This window comes from Rutilus rutilus (assembly GCF_951802725.1).
Source record: "Rutilus rutilus genome assembly, chromosome: 19".
Classification (NCBI taxonomy): Eukaryota; Metazoa; Chordata; class Actinopteri; order Cypriniformes; family Leuciscidae; genus Rutilus; species Rutilus rutilus.
In genome coordinates, this window is record NC_140232.1 from 33,607,689 (window position 1) to 33,627,234 (window position 19,546).

Here is a 19,546-nt window from a genome sequence, read left to right on the forward strand (position 1 = left end):
GGTGATTGACTGTTTTCTAGATGGATCAAGTTTCAAGTGAAGTTCAAGCGGACGGCTCTACAAACCTACGGGCAGCAGTTGGAGCGATTTAATGAACTGATTAAGGGAAGTGAACTGTTCCAAATTGTTTGGTGGATCGCAGTGAGTACCAAAGACAAAGATATGAAATGAACTCTGAAGAGAAATCTTTTCTCATTTATCGTGTCTGATTTAAAGGTTGAATGGACATTGCCGCGTGTAGATCGTCTATTAATGGACTAAAGGACTAAAGTGTATCAAACGAGTTTCACTTTTAAGGGTTATGTTTCAGCACATGTGGTTAAAGTGAACTTGCTGAACATACTTTAACAAATTGATTTGAATTTTAAATGTGAATAATGTTATGTAATTTGGTGAACTGAAAATGTCAAAATCAGATGCAGGTGCAAAGGAGGCAGATAGGCAAGCTGATAGCCATCATGTAGAAACTCAAAGTGAGAGTACACGCCATTCAAAGCGCACGCATGTCCCTACTGAAAAAATGTTAGCGTATCAGCAAGAAGAGCTATCAAAGAAGGAGAAAAAGGTTGTATCTTTATATAATCAATGGAAAATAGAAGCTCGTAGTGCACGTGAGCATCTTAAATCAGACGCACTAGGGACTCAATTAGCTATTTTGATTGATACTTTGGAGGCGGCCAAAAACAAAGTTCTGAGTGCTTACAAAGACTTTAGAGAGCGTGTATCACCTGCTATTGAAATGAGGAGAAAAATGGATGCTTGTGAAGCAGTTACAGCTGACATCATTAAAATCATTTATGAAAGAATAACAGGTTTAGATGGAGATTTTGATGGTGAAAGGGAGAGAAGTCGTCTTCGTACCTTATTAGACCATCAATATGCCCATTCAATCTTTGGTTCAACGGTTTCACGAGTTAGTCAGAAAACTAGTAATTACTCTAGTCATCGCTCTGTTGTATCAAGCTTAGAAGCCAAACGTGTAGATGCTGCAGCAGAAGTGGCAGCTAAGCAAGCTGCATATAATGTTTTGCTAGAAGAATCAAAGCAAAAAGAAAAGATAAAGCAGTTAGAAGAACAACATAAAAGGGCTCTTGACGTCGAGTTGAAGGAACTAGAGCAGATTAAAGCACAAAAGGATCTGAAAGCAGCTCAAGCTAAACTAGAAGTCTATAATCAAGAGGTTGAGAAAGAAAAGACTAACTTGTCCAAAGATTGTAGCAGTATAAACGGATCAGAATCAGATTTCTCTCAAACAAATGTGAAAAGGCAAGAAACGTTTCAAAGAGTGTGTCATGAAACTAAAAGGGAGAGAGTTAAAGCATCAGCAACTGATATACCGCTTCTTGTTCAAGCATTTCAAGATGGCCTGACCATGAGTAAGTTGCCGGTGCCAGAGCCTCCTGTTTTTGTCGGTGACCCCATTCATTTCATTGAGTTTAAGCAATCCTTTATTGCACTTATTGACAAGAAAACTGTCTCTCCTGCTGATAAGATGTTTTACCTCAAGAAATATGTGAGTGGTCCTGCTAGGAAAGCTTTGGAAGGAACATTCTTCAGAACAGATGATGAAGCCTATAAAGATGCGTGGAGCAGACTGAACGATCGTTATGGCCAACCATTCGTGATACAAAAAGCGTTCAGAGAAAAGCTGGCAAGCTGGCCTAAAATTCATCAAAAGGATGCCATTGGTCTTCAAACCTTCTCTGACTTTTTAAATGCATGCCAAGGTGCCATGCCACATGTCAAAGGCCTTCAAATTTTAAATGACTACCAAGAAAATCAGAAACTTGTGCTGAAATTACCCGATTGGGCAATTAGCAGATGGAATCGTCGAGTTACGCAATCTCTCTCTGAAAGTCACGAGTATCCCAGTTTTAAAGAATTTGCTGCCTTTGTGTCTACTGAAGCAGAGATTGCATGCAACCCAGTTACCTCATTTCATGCCCTTCACGTTGCAGAACCTGTCACTGAAAAGGCAAATCTGAAAACAACTACAAGAAACAGAGTTAGAGTTTTCACTACTCACGCAAACATCGAGAGTCAAAAAGCTGTCAAACGAGTGAATAAAATGTTGTGTATGCTTTGCCAGAAAGATAACCATCAACTTGACAATTGTTTCAGCTTTCTCAGTAAACCATTGGAGGAGCGACGGAAATTTATCCAAGAGAAGAGGCTTTGCTATGGATGCTTGAAGTCTAGTCACAGTGCAAAGGAGTGTCGTTATCGTCTCACTTGTAATACCTGTAAAAGGAAGCATCCAACTAGTTTACACAACGACAACTTTGTGAAAGTGGTAAAGACTTTATCTTCTGCTGTTCAGACTCAAAGTGACCCTGATGGTACAATGAATGCAGTGACTTTGAGTGTAAACGTGGAAGAGCGAAATACTTATACTTCAATGATTGTACCTGTCTGGGTATCTGTAAAACAAAATCCAAGTTGTGAGAAACTGATATATGCACTTTTGGATTCTCAGAGTGATACTACGTTTATTGACAGAGAAGTGAGCGATGCTCTACAGGCAACAACGTTTCCAGTAAAATTGAAGCTTACCACCATGCTTGGAAAAGATACCATCCTGCAGAGTGAGAGAGTATCAGGACTCCAAGTGAGAGCATATGAATCTGGTAATTATATTGATTTACCACCTGCTTACACCAAAGACTGCATACCAGCTAATCGTAGTCATGTTCCAACTTGTGAAGTCGCTAAAAACTGGAATCATCTCACCGTCATTGCGGACAGGATACCTCCATTGCAGAACTGTGATGTTGCTCTCTTAATAGGTTACAATTGCTCAAGGTCAATGATCCCCAGAGAAGTAATAGTGGGAGGAGATGATGAACCCTACGCCATTCGGACAGACTTAGGATGGAGCATAGTAGGTTGTTCTTCACCACACCTTGATCTACCTGAAATCAGTAGATTGTGTCACCGCATTGCGGTTAAGGAGCTCCCTTCTATCACGCCAGGTGATGTCATTCGTGTCCTTGAGAGTGATTTTAAAGATACTGAAGAAGAGAGTGCAAAGGTTTCCCAGGACGATGTCCTTTTTCTCGAAAAATTAAAGGAAGGTATACAGAGGAATGTTCATGGCCATTACCAAATGCCACTTCCTTTTAAAGTGAGGCCTAACTTACCAAACAATAAACAAGGTGTCATTATCAGACTCAACCATCTCAAAAGAAAGATGACTAAAGATGAGACGTATAAAAAACGTTATACTGAATTCATGAATGAAATCTTGCAGAGAGGAGATGCGGAGGAAGTACGTGACAACGGCAAGGAGGGAGAAACCTGGTACATACCGCACCACGGTGTCTTCCATCCAAAAAAGGCAGATAAATTGCGGGTAGTGTTTGATTGCTCTGCCAGGTATAAGGGGTATTCTTTAAATGATTTCCTGCTTCAAGGTCCCGACCTGATAAACAGTCTAATTGGCATCTTAATTCGATTTCGTCAACATCCCGTTGCACTCATGTGTGATGTAGAGAAAATGTACCACCAGTTTCATGTCAACGAATCTGATAGAGACTTCCTGCGCTTCCTATGGTGGAAAGATGGCAATCTCAACCAGCCCGCAAGTGAGTTTCATATGAAGGTTCATCTCTTTGGTGCCACCTCATCCTCAGGGTGTGCAAATTATGGCTTGAAACATCTTGCAACTGAAAACAGCGAGTTGTATCCACTAGGTTCACAGTTCGTGAGAAGAAATTTCTATGTGGATGATGGAGTGATCAGTGTGGAGAATGCTGAAGAAGCTGTTAAAGTTGCAGATGAGGCACGGCAGCTTTGTGCTATAGGTGGCCTGCGGCTCCACAAATTTGTGTCAAACAGTAAAGTAGTGCTGGATAGCATTCCCATCTCAGAAAGAATCTCTGATGTGAAGAATGTTGATCTTTCATTTGATGAGTTACCCCTGGAAAGAACTCTTGGCATACAATGGGAAAGAGAATCGGACTGTTTCAAGTTTAAAGTTCAGTTAAAAGATCAACCTGTTACTCGACGTGGCATCTTGTCTACTGTTGCTTCCGTTTATGATCCTCTGGGACTTATTGCACCCGTGCTGTTGAGTGGAAAAGGGATACTGCAGGATGTATGCAAGCGTGGCAGTGGATGGGATGACCCTCTATCAAATGAACTGAATTTAAGGTGGGAGCGATGGAGACGAGATTTAAACCATCTGCAGAAAATAGATGTACCACGAACATATGCACCCTCTAGTTTCGGAAGAGCTATTCAAATTGAATTGCACCACTTTTCTGATGCTTGTGTCCATGGATATGGTCAATGTTCATATTTGAGACTTAAAAATGAGGATGGAGATATTCACTGTGCACTGGTTGTCGGGAAATCAAGAGTTGCACCTCTTAAAGTTACAACAATCCCCAGATTAGAGTTAACAGCTGCCGTCGTTTCTGTTAAAGTGAGCAGTATGCTTAAGAGAGAACTGGATTATGCTGTTGTCAAGGAGACATTTTGGACAGACTCTAAAGTAGTATTGGGATATATAAGTAATGAGGCACGCAGATTTCACACTTTTGTTGCCAATCGAGTGCAAAGAATACATCTCAGTACGACTCCCCAGCAGTGGAAATATGTTCCAACAGAGGAAAACCCTGCTGATCATGCATCCAGAGGTCTAACAGCGAAGGAGTTACTCACCTCAAACTGGTTCACTGGTCCTAAGTTCTTGTGGGATGAAGAAATGTCTGTACCAGAAGAACATGTTCCTGAACTTCTGCTTGGAGATCCAGAGGTAAAAATATGTTGTACTTTGAATACTGATTGCACAAGGAATCTGAGCTTGATAGACCTTCTTTCAAAGTTTTCTTCTTGGTCAAAAGCAATCAGAGCTCTAGCTCGTCTTCTAAGGAGAGCTAGCAAAGACAAATCTAATCATCTCAGTACTGTGTCCGAGCGACAAAAGGCAGAACTTCACATAATCAAATGTCTGCAAGATACTTCCTACAAGGATGATCTGAAAGTGATTAAGAGTGGAAGAAATATCTCATCTCGGAGTGCATTGTACTCTCTTGACCCTTTCATGGATAAAGACGGTTTACTCAGGGTGGGAGGTAGACTTTGCCGCTCAACCTTTCCAGATTCTGTGAAACATCCTATAATAATTCCAAGAAATCATCAGATCACAGAAATGATTGTTGCTCACTTTCACAATAAAGTTGCGCACCAAGGCAAAGGATTTACTGTAAATGAGATAAGATCTAATGGCTTTTGGATACCAGGAATCAACAAGATTGTGACATCCTGTATTAAGAGTTGTATTGTTTGTAGAAAGCACAGGCGACCAGTTGAAGAACAGAAAATGGCGGATTTCCCCATGGAGAGAGTGGTTCCATCGCCTCCGTTTACATATACGGGCATGGATTGCTTTGGCCCGTTTCTTATCCAGCAGGGCAGAAGTGTTCATAAACGGTATGGTCTTCTCTTTACTTGTTTCAGTTCCCGTGCTGTACACATTGAGATGCTCACTGATATGACAGCGGATTCTTTCATCAATGCTCTACGTTGTTTTATTGCCATGAGAGGCACTGTGCAGCAGTTAAGGTCCGATCAAGGAAGTAACTTTGTGGGAGCAAAAAATGAGTTAAAGAATGCACTTGAGGAAATGGATGTGGAAAGAGTGAAAACCTTCTTATCAGAGAAGCAGTGCGACTTTATCATGAATGCACCGCATGCAAGTCATGCTGGCGGCGTGTGGGAACGTCAAATTAGAACAGTCAGATCTGTGCTAAATGCTACTCTTGCACTTCATCCGGGAAGGTTAAATGACTCCTCCTTACGAGCTTTTTTGTATGAAGCAATGGCTATTGTGAATAATAGGCCGCTCACTGTTGATTGCCTGACTGATCCTCAAAGTCTAGCACCAATCACTCCAAATCATCTGCTTACGTTAAAATCGACTACTGCTTTGCCTCCACCAGGAAATTTCGTCAGGGAGGATGTATTTGCACGAAAAAGATGGAGACATGTGCAGTATTTAGCGGAACAATTTTGGAGTCGCTGGCGCAAAGAGTATCTTGCAAATATAGCCGCCCGACAAAAGTGGAACATGTCTAAGAGAAATCTTCAAGTTGATGACCTTGTTATCATCAAAGAAGAGGAAATGCCTAGAAACGAATGGAGGCTTGGCAGAATAAAGGAAATTATTTCTAGTGACGACGGGCTTGTAAGAAGAGCCAAGATTTGTCTAGGCGACCCAAAGCTTAATGCAAAAGGCAAGCGTGTTAACAAACCGTCCATAATTGAAAGACCAGTGCAAAAATTAATTTTACTAATGGAGGGACATTAGTGTTCTTCATTCGAACATTTCCCATTGAGATATTGAAAGGTCAATGAGTATCATTTTAATTTAACTCATGGGTTAGAATTTTTAATGTTGGTTGAGTTGTAAAAAAAAAAAAATAATAAAAAAAAAAAAAAATAGAAAAGGGTGAAAAACAAGAAAAAAATAACTTTGCATAAATGGGGATAAAAGGAAATTATTCGTGCTTGTACATTTTGGTATGAGATTTGCACTCATAATTTGGTGGGAGTGTTAATGACTGTTATATTGTCTGTTTTGAAATGTAAATAATATAGTCCTTAAATTTATTTATTTATTTTTGTATGGTATCTATTTATTTTTTTTATATTGGGTTTCATTTGTGTTATGGTAACGGAGGTCTTTTATTTTGACGTTCGCCCGCGTGAGCGGATATAATGCGCATATGGTCCAAACATTTCAGTATGGAACGAGACCCAGACGTACATGGTTGTGGTATCATCAAAGGTTTACGGTTTGCAAGGAGTTTAAAAGGATTTAGCTCCTGGTTTAAATGGAGAACAAGGTACGGTTATAGACTTCCTGCTATCTTTGTTTTTTTTAAAAAAAATTTTATTAAGATTAATTGTTGGTTGTTTTGTATAATGTTTAGGTATGTTTAAGTCATTTAATCTTTACTTATGTGGTTTTGATGTATGTCTATTTCAAGGTTTATTCATTTTGGTATTTTGTTTTCTTTTGTACAAGCTTTTACGTTGATTCTCAACGAGTCAATGGTGTCCAACGGTGATCGTATGTGATGACGGACATTCAAATAAAGTATGTGAGAATCATCAGTCGAAGAGTCCAACCTTTTTTAAACCAGGCAGCTACAATAGGTGCCCTTTAAAGGTACAATAAATGCAAGATTTTCTGCCGCTAGAGGGCGCTACATTCCAAACTACAACAACAACAACGGCGTAGCTTATAATAAAGCATTGCCAACCTCTCATATAGTTCCATTTTAGGTAATAATATTTTAATAATATTTATATAAATAAATACACTTTTATTATACATTTATATACGCATAATAATACTTTATAACTTAATTATTTTATTGCTCAATTATATAAGCACTATATATATGAGAATATTGAGCTCATACTCGAGGAGGGAAAAACAGCTCAGATTTACTCAGAGGCCCAAACTGAGCAATAATATGCAATTTGCTGCAGATGCTGATACAGTATTTATATGGCATAAAAGTAAGATGAAATTCTGATTCTTGTAAATCAATGAGATCTTTATAACAGTATTAAGATACTGACATAAAATATATATCAATATCTATATCTGCCAATAATATGTCTTAAGATGATATTTAAATGCAGTTTTAAAACATAATGTAATGCAATACAGTGATGATTGAGAGATGAACAAATAAACCTTCCTCAAAAGCCTGTTGATCATATTTGATACTCATATTTGAATATGATTTTTCAGAATAAATAAATAAAACTGACATGGATTCAACTAACATTTCACTAATCTTATATTGAATCTGTGCTTTGCTATACATCAAAAATCATTGAATGTCATTGTCAGTGTAAGATTATCGGCATTAAGCAGAACGGGTTATCAAACATTTCTGAACGGTTTGTTTTACAGAAAGCTAGATCTACTCTTGCAGATTCATCTCATCCACTGTCCCGTGACTCTAACATGATTCCTTCTGCTCTGGCTTTTAAACTTATAAGATGTCAGAATGTTGTGTGCTGTTTCTGGTGTTTACTGTGTGTTTTGTACATGTTTACAAAGTTTATGCTGCACCAAAAATTACCCTTTGGGCTTATAATAAACTTTGAACTTGGATAATGAAATAAACTAAGTGTTCATCTTATAATATTATAGCAATACAGAAGGTATTCTTATGTTTACCTACTTCATACAAATCAGTGCAGATTTCACAGCAGAAAGACACATGAACCACGAGCTGAAGGAGCATGTTTTATTATTTGGCATGTTTTATTACAGGTTTTATTATTTGGTTTATTATTATTAATAATCCTTTTTGAACCATTGCTGACCCTCAGGCACTTCTGAAGACAACAATCATTTTGTTGTCAAAAGAGAAGCAGATATAACCATTCCATTGGTACTGCCCATAGCCCACAAAGTTCCCCATGATGCAGGTCCAGTTGCCCGATTGCCTCTTCCGAAACTCCTATAAAGAAAGACACAATATTAATATTCCACAAACTCACGTCACATCAACAAAAAACTCTCAATCTCCACCATCAAGCTCCTGACCAAAAAAACAAAAACAAAAAAACAGCACATTTTCACAATACTGAAACAACTGCATTTCACTGAGACATTCCAGTCTCACACTACAACTCTAGAGAACCAACCTTTGCGATGTAGTGAGCAATGTCCTGGTCATTTTCAAACAGAATGTAAGCCAGAGAAGCGACCTGAAGAGCGTAGTGCTGCAACTCCTCACTCAAGTCTGTTTCATAGACCGTTATTTCTGGCTTCCCCATGACTGATGTGTTGCCGTAAGCTTTCTGACTCTGTTCTAATGAGAAAATGCGACAGTAATTAAACAGGACAGAATCTGGAGATTTAACATTTTTTTTGTGATGGTCCGACAACTCTTCAAGACCTGCTGCCGTTTATGTGAAGGAATTACTGGCCCATAATACTATTATAAGATGCAACCAAACTTTAGTATGACGAGCTGGAATTGTGGCGTTATATTAACAAAAGTTTGGGGTCGGTAAGGTTTAAGTGAGGGTTCCCACGCTTCTTGAAAGTATTTCAGACACATGGATTCAAGGCTGGGAAAGTCTGTGAAAACAAAGATAGGTCTTTGAAAGTGCTTGAATTAAACTTGAACTAAATTTTGTTAGAGTAGAATGGTGCAATTACAAAAATTGGCCTTTATGCCGAAGCCAGGACGAAACAGCGCTACTGATTGGTGAAGGCAGGAGAAAAGCGGCATGAGCGGACGGATCGTGATCACGTGCAGGCAGACTACATGATGAACACGGGAGGAGCATGGAGATATTTAACTAGCTCAGTGCCAGGAAGAGCAAATTCAATGATGTTTGGTTCATAAAAATGGCTAATCAAAGTTCCAACGAATAATGCCTAAAAAATGTGTTTATAAGCGCAGCGCTGGTTTGTTTACAGAGGAAACCAATACAGTATTTCTGCTGTTCCAAAAGCGTAAGTGTTCTTAAAGTCTCCCTGTGGTGAAAATCCAGCTTTTAATGTTGTTTATATGTCTCTAAGGTGTTTTTAATCTGCTTTAAGACAAACCATGTGTAAGTTCATAAGTCGACACCATTGCTGAGTATTTCCTCCTTAAAACTGCAGTGAACCAAAGACAGTCTCAAAAACACGCTTTGAAATCGCTGGTGTTTCTGACGTCACAAACTATCTTGTAACCAATCAGATCAACGTGTGATCGCCAACCAGTGGATCTCTGAGCTGAGTGAGTGAGTGGAGGTGGGGCTCAAAATTTGAAGGGGGTCTCAAATTTGGTAAAAACAAAACAAAACAAAAAACCTGTTAATTCATTTCGTTAACAAACTATGACGAAAAATGTACGTTGATGACCTTTTTTCCCCTGACTAAGACAAGACGATGAGAGACGACACCTCATTTAACGATAACTGGGACTATATCAACACATGCAATATTGTTGACAAAAAAAGACACTGAAATATGTTTAAAAATAAATAAAAACTTGACCAAAACAACTTATTTTTGTCGAATAAAGGAGGAGACAACGCATTGCAGACTGCTTTTACGAGCGTTCATGCTTACGGTTGCCAGATTTCAATAATTTAAAACCCAGTCAGTGGTTTTCTGTTAAAAGAGCACGTTTTCTACCCTTTCTTTTCAATAGTGTCTGGCAACCATCCGCACGCGCGCTTTCTAAACTGCTGAAGCAGCATGGATGATCTGAAAACACAGACAAGTAAGCTGGAGTTCAGGATCTTCATTTGAGATTTTCTACTTAAATTAAAATGTCATTCATTCGGTCTCCGTTCTGTCACGAGCAGCTTGCGCTGTTTGTGCGACTAAATCTGCGAACAAAATGCAGGCTAATATTGTCACACCACAATCCGTCATACTGCAGGGTCTCATTTACAAGTGCACCGATTGCGTGCCAGTCTCCTTATAGGCTATACCTGGCATTTTTTCAGTTGATTGCTCTTGTAAGTGCGCCATATTAGTGCCAATTAATGTCATGTCTGCATTGTAATGCACAACTTTGCCTCTCCTTGTTATAAAACAACGTGCATCCAAACAACTTTAGCCAATGCAACCTCCTATGTCAGTGTTGCCTTACGAATACTATAACATATCATATTGCATTGGCATTTGTTTGAAATGTAACATCTATGCAAAATAATCCTTGAATCATTTCTTATTTAACGCCATTCCTGTTTCGAATATGTGATTGAGTATTGTCAACAATAAGCATAAACATTCTGCATTTCCATTTTGTAGTGTGGCTCATTCATTGCGACATCATGTTTAAGAATCTGTTATCTGATAAAATACCTCATGCTACTGCCCACTGACATACTTTTAAAGCTACTGTTGTCCCTTTTTTTGGCCTTCAAAACACCTTAAAATGCAAATGTCGAGATCAGGAAAATTTAGATTTTCCTGTAAAGACAGTGATGTAGTGATCCCTTGAATAGTTGTCCTATTTTCATGTGTGGATGGACTAAGGAATAGTCACTCAAAATTCATAATTATTTAGTTGTCTCTTCCTATACACTGTAAAAAAGAATACATTGATTTTATTGATATCTAATTAATAAAAATGAGGCAACAGATTACAAGCAATATTATTAATTAAATTTAACAAATTAGAATTGAGTAATAATTAATCAAATGAATTCCTTAAAAGTTAACCATTTAAAATGAGTAAAATTTACAAAATATCTTTTATTGCCAACATTGAAGACACCTGGTGTTAACAAGCAGAATCACTGAAGGAGAAAACCATAATTAAAGTTACCATTGTGGAGATCAGTGTGTGTTTTAGTTGGGCTCTTGACCCTTAAATTATTAACTTTAAGTTTTGTTTGGCTGCTGTACATGAGTTATAACAGCCAGATGAACAAATACACTGTAAACCCAGATTTAGTTTCTAATTAAACTTACGAGTAATCATTACTTATTCTTTTATGTTTAGTAAAAACCTGCTATCATTACTAAACAACATTAGTTGTTTGCACTATTTAGCTGAAAGATTCATTGCACTATCATGTTAAGCTGAGATAACTCGCTATGTTAAGCTTCTGTAAGGGAGGGGCGTGGCCTATTTAAACAGGTGACAGTGCGCAGAGTGCGCCATTTAAAGTTTGAACTGAAGAGTTGAACATTACCAGCTTAACTTATTACTAAACAGACTGACTTTATTTCTGTCAGACGTCTACAAAAGATCTCGTTGAGAATCAACAGATGTTTAGATGGTGATTATTTATTATTTCACTTGTAGTCACCATGATGGTGAAAGGTGTTGGCTTTAGTTGGGCTCTTGCCTTTGATATTTAAACATTATATTTTCTCTGGCTGCTTTAACTGTGAGTTTAAAAGGCACAATAGTTATAGTAAATCAATAGAGATAGAGATTGCGAGTCACTAAAGTCAGTAGTACTTGACTTTTCCTGTGATTTTACAGCAGGAAATCCAACAGAATTGTATATGAATTTCATCAATGGTGACACTTGCAATGCATGCTGGGTACCCAATAGTAAACCTATTATCCTAAACCATGTAAATACAACATAACATGTTTAGTTTCAGCTTGTGTAAAAGGCCAGGGTTATATTTTAATACAACATAACATGTTTAGTTTCAGCTTGTGTAAAAGGCCAGGGTTATATTTTAATACAACATAACATGTTTAGTTTCAGCTTGTGTAAAAGGTTAGGGTTCCATGTTAATACAACTCAACATGTTTAGTTTCTGCTTGTGTAAAAGGTTAGGGTTCCATGTTAATACAACTCAACATGTTTAGTTTCTGCTTGTGTAAAAACTAAAGTGGTATAAGGCAACGGGTTTCCTCGAGATTTGTGAGTAAAGTCAAATAATTCGGGTTAAGAGTGTAGAAAAGGTGATCTGATGGTGTTGGTTGTGTTTTAACATAATCATTAATTCACAATCATTTGACCTGAATAACTGAACTCATAGAGTCCAATTTATGAGTTAGGTTTACTTTATTAATTATAGCAGCACTGGCCTTATACGGCATAATATTTTTTAACTTTTACAATGTAAGGCAAATAATTTCTAAAAAGTTTCTCTGACATAAAAAGGAGACACACAGACATCAATAATCAGCCTGTGAATCTCAACAATGGTGACATTTATAAAGCATGTTGCAGTGCATTCTGGGTTCCACCAATCAAAACTCATTCATGGCTCCCATCATGCATTGCTGCATGAATAAATAATGAGCTTATGTTCAGAGGTGATCTGTTTGTCACCTTTGCTGAGATGCATATGCAAAATCTTGATGTTTGTTTGTGCCTACAAAAAATAAAATAAATAAACATATATATATATATATATATATATATATTTTTTTTTTTTATTGATTTGATCATTTGGATATCATTGGAAAGGCTAAAAATATTATACTGCTGTAGTTAATAAAGTTAACTTAACTCATAAATTGGACTCTATATGAGGTTCAGTGATTCAGGTCTAATGATTGTGAAATAATGATTATGTTAAATCACAACCAACACCATGAGATCACCTTTTCTATTTGTTCATCTGGCTGTTATAACTCATGTACAGCAGCCAAACAAAACTTAAAGTTAATAATTTAAGGTCAAGAGCCCAACTAAAACACACACTGATCTCCACAATGGTAACTTTAATTATGGTTTTCTCCTTCAGTGATTCTGCTTGTTAACACCAGGTGTCTTCAATGTTGGCAATAAAAGATATTTTGTAAATTTTACTCATTTTAAATGGTTAACTTTTAAGGAATTCATTTGATTAATTATTACTCAATTCTAATTTGTTAAATTTAATTAATAATATTGCTTGTAATCTGTTGCCTCATTTTTATTAATTAGATATTAATAAAATCAATGTATTCTTTTTTACAGTGTCTGTGGGCCGGTATTAATTGCAAAAACTGCACCTCTTCTGTGGCTAATATTAATTTCATAATGATGAAGCCTTTCTCTGTGAAGTCAATCAGCAAAAGTTAAGTGATAATGTGCAAATATACTGGCCCATTTTGGGGGAACTAATATTCAAGACTAGTCTTACATGCCACTGTTTATAACACGTTCATTCTTTGCTGGGACGCTTAAAAAAATATTGGGGGCATACATTAAGTGTATACCCACTTCTCCAGGCACCACTACATCACTGAGCATATCAGATTATCAAAAAGTGTAAGGTTTGTGCGTGTGTGTGTGTGTTCATGTAGGCTATAGACTGATTGTCTTGACTTGCATCCATGAAATATTGTAATGTTATAGGCCTACTGCATATTGAGAAAATTAGGATCGGTATTGCGCAACAATCAGGAGATGGGGACCCCCCCGAATAGTGACGGGTATTTCGCACACTGGATAAAATTATTGACTACAGGGGGATTTTAAAATCAGACTGAGGTCCCATGAGGGCACCCTAACAGTCTGATTAGTGTCCAATCGCTGAGCAGCTTTAAGAAAGCGAGTGATTAGAATATGGGACCCTAATGGTTGATCATTTACATTTACAAGCTGTGCAGAAATTTGCAGCCACATATATCTTTAGGGTAGAGGGTGTCTTACATAATATCACTAGCACAGGGCAGTGCTCTGGAACCAACCCTCTTGGTGTACACAGGGCCGGCGCTAGCTATAGGCAGAGCAGGCGATTGCCTAGGGCCTCGGGCTTTGAGGAGGGGCCTCCATAACTGTAACATCCCCTATATATATAGTCCACCAGTCAAGACGGACAGAAATACTAGCCTCATTGTTCATTGGATATTGTTGAATTGTCACTCATCTGCTGTTAAACCAATTAATGTTTCCGTTTCAAAGCGGGTGCCGGCTTCTGAACGTTTGTGTAACGAACGCATCCATCAGGTGCTGCGAAGCAAAAGCCTAAATAGACACTCAAAGAAGCACAGCTCGTAATGCAGGTGTGTGAGTTGTCGTCATCTATTTTGGAGTGATTGCAATGTATTCTAAATATAAACTTGTACTGCAGATCAGAGTCATTTCTGGAAAAATCTTTCACCGCTTTATTACGAGTTTAAAAGAGCGCGAGCGTCATTAACGTGCCCATGACGCGACGCTTTGAATTTGCGCGTACAATGAATAACATCGCGTCGGGAGCTGACTAGTAAAAAAGCTACAAAAGTAAAAGACAAGACGTTTGTATTCAAAGTTAAAAAGCCAACACACTACAGCATTTTTAAATGTTTCAAATAAAGGATATCATATCTATGGGTCCATAGGCGCCGATTTATGTTTTCCTCCGTGAGTGCTCATGGGCATTAAAAAAAAAAAAAAAAAAAAAGTTGTCAAAAAATGTTTGCATTTCAGAACCTTAGGAAATGGACAGCGGCCGACACGAACACGCACACCTATTTACTTGATAATAAAGCCGTAAAGTAGGCTATCTTTCAACTCAGGACAGCGCCACTTCTCACAAATACAGACAGGATTGGAGATGAAAAGTTTAACTGACACATAACCGCGATCAGCTTCGTGGGAAATTAAGAATCAATGTCACACAACAGAGTCCTGCACGGGTCCGATTTTGTAAACCCGCAGTTCTTAAAACTGCATCCGACCCGTTTGCCGACAGCAGCACTAATTTAAATCCGCACCCGACCCGACCCGAAATAAAATCAGTTTATACTACACTGTAAAACCCAACAAGTTAACTCAACTCAAACCGATTGAGGAAACTAATTGCGGCAAACCATTTAAGTTTAAAAATAAATACATATGAGTATTGTGAACTTATATATATTGAGTCATATTCACTCATAATTTAGTGTTCGTTTAGTCATTCATTTTGAGTATATGTAACTTGAATATTTTAAGTTCATTCCATTAAACTTTTAAAGTAATTTAAACCGTTTAAACTAACTGGTTTGAGTTAATTTAATAAATCTAATCAAGTCATAACAACTATATAGCTACTCAAATGGTTTTAGGAAACCGATTGCCGTAAATGATTTAAGTTGATTAAACTCAAATGAATAAAGTTTTATAAGACAAAGGAAAAACATTGGTATAAAGCAGTGTTCCTCAAACTCGGTCCTGGAGGGCCACTGTCCTGCACAGTTTAGCTCCAACCCTGATCAAACACACCTAGCTATGAGTTTCTAGAGATCCTGAAGACATTGATTAGCTTGCTCAGGTGTGTTTGATCAGTGTTGGAGCTAAACTCTGCAGGACAGCGGCCCTCCAGGACCGAGTTTGAGGAACCCTGGTATAAAGAAATGGTCAAAGAAAAGGATGCAGTTATTAATAGTATTTATTGAAAAATAATTTATTTTACAAAAGGTTCTCAGTGATGAATGTTGTGAAAGATGGTCAGTCAGTCTCCTCACTGTCCAAAATACAAAACTGCACATGACTTCTGTCTGGCGAACTGTGAATAAACAAACAAACAAAAAAAACATTAATCTTCCACTGACAAAACTGGTTTACTCACAGCATAAATGCTAGAATAGAGGTTATGCGTTGACGTCACCATCGGCTAAGTGGCAAAAAGACTGAGCGGCAGCATTTGTTTTCACTATAAAAACACACAAAGCACATCTAAAATGGAAAAGAGCTTTGAGATTGACAGTACAACTAGATTTGACAAGAAAGCCAAGGTTTTATTTTTACAGACTGTGCTGAATTTAGGGGTAAAATCATACCATATATATTGTATTGTTATATATTGTATTGACAACTCATCAGTTAAATATTTACCATCGTATATTCTGAATAATTGTAAATTGAATTAAATAACTGAAATAATCGTCGAAACCAGGCACATATAAAATGTCAGAAAACAGGATTCCTGACTACATGTCAATATCCATGGATAACTGGATCTTTGATAAGTTGTTAGGAACACTATATCCAGTCCAACATTTAATTTAAACTGATAATCCTTTGTTTTACTCGAGTTTTCTCAGTTTCCCTGTTAACTCCAGTCACGCTGCAGCTCTTTAGCCACTCAGTCTGACTAGGGGGGCGTGTTCCGGCAGGAAAGTGATGTCAGTGCATACCCTTTATATCTCAGCTTGTATTACATTACATTTACACATTTGGCAGACGCTTCTATCCAAAATGACTTGCATTGCATTTCAAGGTGCACATTTTACATTCTTATCAGTTCTCAGTTCTTGCTTTCCCTGGGAAATTACCTTTTTCTTTAGTTTTTGCCATGTGAATGACAGTCACTGGAGGATAGTCAGTCAGTCTTCTTACTGAAATAGATCAAAAAATGCGCAGGACACGTTTGTCTATTTTGAACTGTGAAAAAAAAAGCAAAAAAAAAAAAAAAAAAAAAAAGCAAAAAAAAATATTAATACATTTTCCACTGACAAAAATGTAATTTACTCACAGCATAATAAATAGAATAGGTCAGTTTGTAGTACCTTTTTCTTTCATTTTTGCCACGTGAATGACAGTCGATGTGGAGGATAGTCAGTCAGTCTCCTCACTAATATAGACCCTAAATTGCACGGAACACGTTTGTCTATGCAAATACGTGAGAAAACACAAAAATATGAATTACTCTTACACTGACAAAACTGTAGTTTACTCATCATTATAAATGAGGAAATATGTCAGCTTGTATTACCTTTTTTTTTTTTTTGTATGAATGACGGTCGGTGGTTGATAGTCTCCTCACCGATATCCAAAATTGCCCAAGGGACACATTTGTCTATGCCAAAATGTGAGAAAAAACACAAAATATTAATTAGTTTTCCACTGTCAAAAAATTGGTTTACGTTACTCACAGCATAATAAATAAAGGAATAAGTCAGCTTGTATTACCTATTTCTGCAGTTGTTGCCATGTGAATGACGGGCGGTGGATGGTAGTCTCAATCACTGATAATGATCCAAAATGGCTCGGGACACTTTTGTCTAAGCAAAAATGTGAGAAAACACACAGAAATTAATTAATCTTCCACTGAAAAAACTTAAGTTTACTCACAGCATTATAAATGAAGAAATAGGTCAGCTTGTATTACCTTTTTTATTTAGTTTTTGCCGGGTAAATGTCGGTCGGTGGACGATAACGTTATAGCTGCTAGCTGCTAGTCTCCTCACAATATCCAAAATTGCGCGGGACACGTTTGTTTACGCTAAAATGAGAAAATACAAAAAATATTAATTTTCCACTTACGAATCTGTGGTTTACTCACAACATAATAAGTAAAAGAGTATGTCAGCTTGTATTAATGTTACCTATTTCTTTAGTTTTTGCCGTGTGAATGACAGTTAGCACTAGTGGAGTCAGTCAGTTTCGTCCTCACTGATAAATATCCAAATTTGCGCGGGACACGCTCTGTAAAAATGTGACAAAACGCACACACATATAAATTACTGTTCCAGTGACAAAACTGTCGTGTACTCACAGTACAACTAACTTACTGCCGCTGATTAAAAAAAATCTCTGAGTAAGTTAGTGCTAAATGCAATGTCGCGTTGGCTTGTCGTTTCTGTGACGTGACACAAATGGCATAACTTAGTCTTACTACAGTAGTTAGTACGTTACTTTAGCTAGTCGGTCTTCTTAAGATATAGAGTCACGACAATACAACGTTAAACGTATACAAGTGCTCTAAAGAGGACGAAGCATTTTGCCGTGCTTACCTGTTAAATCTCTCCATGGCCGCCATTCTGTTCCGACTCCGAGTTACTTCGTGTGTGAGCTGTGGGGGATGGGCAGATTGAAATAAATACGCGGGGTTTTCCGGTGCGTGAGGGAGAACGCCGTAGAGAGACCTAAATGTAGGCTTCAAATGAAGCAGAAAATGTTAAATGTATTTATTTAAGTGTTTATTTCATTTCCTTATACAAAAGTAATTTCTTGAAAAATAAAATTTAAAAGCTAAAATAACAAATAGGTTATTCATAACTTATTCGGTTTAAGTTCTGCTTAATACATTGCAGTTTTTGAGTTAATATCACATATTTTATTAAGTTAAACTAACTTTAAAAAAAAAAATAAGTTAAATGTACTCATTTAGTTTAGTAACTTTCAGTCTTAGGTTTTACAGTGTATCACATTATAGACACACTTACAAAAATGTTATTGTTTATTGCCAGATCATACAGAAGTTATCACACAACCATTAACACAATGACAACTTCATCCGGTACATGAAGAATATGGCTAACATTACCACAAAACTGAGTAGCCTTATAACATTTTTTACCAGTCCAACAGACGCGGCTACAATATATATGGCCCAATGACGTGACGTGCAATTTTGATGTCCAAACCCCTTTATGAAGTCAAAATAAGGAAATGTTTAATAAAAAGCACATTTATTGAATCTATTGATCTCTGTTTATCAAATGATATGAACATATATTGAGGGTATTACAAAGTGTAAGAATTATTAGACATTATAGTCACATAATGTCATACCGGATAACTGTCCGGACCTTAGACTGACATACAAAAAAGCCAAACAAACTGTAAAAAATCTAATAAACCCTAACATCTCTGCCACAGGCATTACTGTATGAGTCTTGACAACAATATATTTAAATATTACAAAGAATATGACATCCAGTTAATTGTTATGCTTTGGAGCATTCTGTCCCAAAACTGGCTGTCAGCCAATGTCATACGGGATAACAAGCAAACTGGAGCAATTTTATTGTGAATTTTATTTTGACACGATGTGATCCAGCACGTTACACGATCAGGAAGACCCTGAAGGATCCCCAAACAATGGTGAAAGGTAAGCATGTCTTTCATAAAATGTGTTTAACTTACCCTTTTTCCTCACTAGCACACTATGTAGTAAAATCCTGTGTCATATGGGATAACGCTAAAATAACATATATAATGTGCATTTTATGTAATTATGTTTATTTAGCATGAATATACATATTTGGAAGTTGAAGGTAAAGGTTGCAGATTTCTATAGGTAGCCAAAAATACTGCCTGATTAAGATTTAAACTGAGTTTTGTCATACCGGATAACAATTTTGTCATATAGGATAACAGTTATTTTCTCTTAGCCCATAATGTCATCCGT

The 19,546-nt window shown here is 37.2% G+C and overlaps 1 long non-coding RNA gene across 1 annotated transcript; it reads right to left on the reverse strand.

Moving 5' to 3' along the window:
- Positions 1-15,781: 15,781 nt before the first annotated feature.
- LOC311279168 lies at positions 15,782-18,351 on the reverse strand. Its single transcript, XR_014625533.1, has 8 exons — positions 18,147-18,351; positions 17,739-17,838; positions 17,522-17,635; positions 17,323-17,414; positions 17,126-17,209; positions 16,920-17,020; positions 16,686-16,794; positions 15,782-15,916 (listed from the first exon to the last, which is right to left on the reverse strand). It is a non-coding gene; the product is annotated as an uncharacterized lncRNA (long non-coding RNA).
- Positions 18,352-19,546: the final 1,195 nt, after the last annotated feature.